The sequence below is a fragment of the Hetaerina americana genome, unplaced genomic scaffold (assembly GCF_022747635.1).
Source record: "Hetaerina americana unplaced genomic scaffold, ioHetAmer1.1.p SCAF_703, whole genome shotgun sequence".
NCBI classification, from domain to species: Eukaryota; Metazoa; Arthropoda; class Insecta; order Odonata; family Calopterygidae; genus Hetaerina; species Hetaerina americana.
The window spans coordinates 24,831-25,786 of NW_027287321.1; the positions used below are offsets into that span (position 1 = coordinate 24,831).

Consider the following 956-nt stretch of genomic DNA (forward strand, 5'->3'; position numbering starts at 1 on the left):
GGCGTGGGGAACGGTCCGTGAGCGACCGGGGAGCCCTGAGGGGGCGGTGGGTCCCACGGTCCGCCTTGAAGAGGCAATGGACCGTGGGGCCATCGGGGGTCGAAAGAGGGGCTACTGGGCAGAGCAGGCGCCTAGTGTCCTGTTGCCCCTTCCCTCTGGGAGTGTCCCGGGGGGCTTACCGTTGGTCGGGGCCCGTCCGGGATTCCTCAGAGAGGCTAGAAAGGTCCAAAAGCGGTAGATCTGTTCATTTAAAAATTTGAATTTGGCGGGCGAAAAAGAAGAAAGTTAAGGGGATTAAGCTGATAAGAACAGATACTACACTTTGATCTTAGCCATAAGGCCGAGAAGCGATAAGGGAGCCCTTTTCTGCAATATTTACATGTGTAGGGACGACCCCGGAGCACTTGGGGCGGAGGGCGCAGGATTGGCGTAGGCGCCGCGGGGTGGCATTGGTCGGGGAGAATTCGCGTAGGGTCCTGCGGGGGTGTTTCCGAAGGCTTCCTTGTTTTCCTGCAGCAAGAAAAGTTTTGGGGGGGCGCGGGGGGCAGGACGGCCGGAGCAATTGCGTCCCCGGAGTCCGGAGGCGAGACAGTAAATTGCAACGCGGAGTCCTTCGCTAGGTCGTGCCATCTCTGTGAGCGACACACGAGACGTATTGCAAGCTCTCTCCCCGCTTCCCGGGAAAGGTCGGGCGCAATTTTCAAACATTCCGAAAATGGAGGGGGGCATCCAGGGCGGTAATAAAGGGCCCTTTTCGCCAGTATTCAGTGGTCGACAGTTTTTCGAAAAACGGGCTTCCTCTTCACTTCACTTCCTGTGTGGTAGAGATTTAAAATCGTGTGCTGTTCACTTACTTTGCATTAATCGTCATTAGTAAAAATACGCTTTCCTTATAAATAAATAAATACATAAATTAGGGTTTCTTCAAATATAAACAAATTAGGGTTTTCTTCAAA

The 956-nt window shown here is 53.5% G+C and overlaps 1 pseudogene; it reads right to left on the bottom strand.

Moving 5' to 3' along the window:
- Window positions 1–218: 218 nt before the first annotated feature.
- Window positions 219–352, bottom strand: LOC139697259 (U2 spliceosomal RNA; annotated as a pseudogene).
- Window positions 353–956: the final 604 nt, after the last annotated feature.